This window comes from Babylonia areolata, chromosome 20 (assembly GCF_041734735.1).
Source record: "Babylonia areolata isolate BAREFJ2019XMU chromosome 20, ASM4173473v1, whole genome shotgun sequence".
Lineage (NCBI taxonomy): Eukaryota > Metazoa > Mollusca > Gastropoda > Neogastropoda > Buccinidae > Babylonia > Babylonia areolata.
The window spans coordinates 242,174-242,452 of record NC_134895.1 but is presented as its reverse complement, the minus strand read 5'-3'; positions in this window follow the sequence as shown (position 1 = coordinate 242,452).

Here is a 279-nt window from a genome sequence, read left to right as displayed (position 1 = left end):
AAAAGCTGATCACCGCTTGCTTTGACAACGAAAAAGACCGGCGCAAAGGGTCCCGGGTTGGAATCACGGTGACGGCGCCTGGTGGGTAAAAGATGGAGATTTTTACGATCTCCCAGTTCAACGTATGTGCAGACCTGCCAGTGCCTGAACCCCCTTCGTGTGTATACGGCATGCAGAAGATCAATACGCACGTTAAAGATCCTGTAATCCATGTCTGCGTTCGGTGGGTTATGGAAACAAGAACATACCCAGCATGCACACCCCAGAAAGCGGAGTATG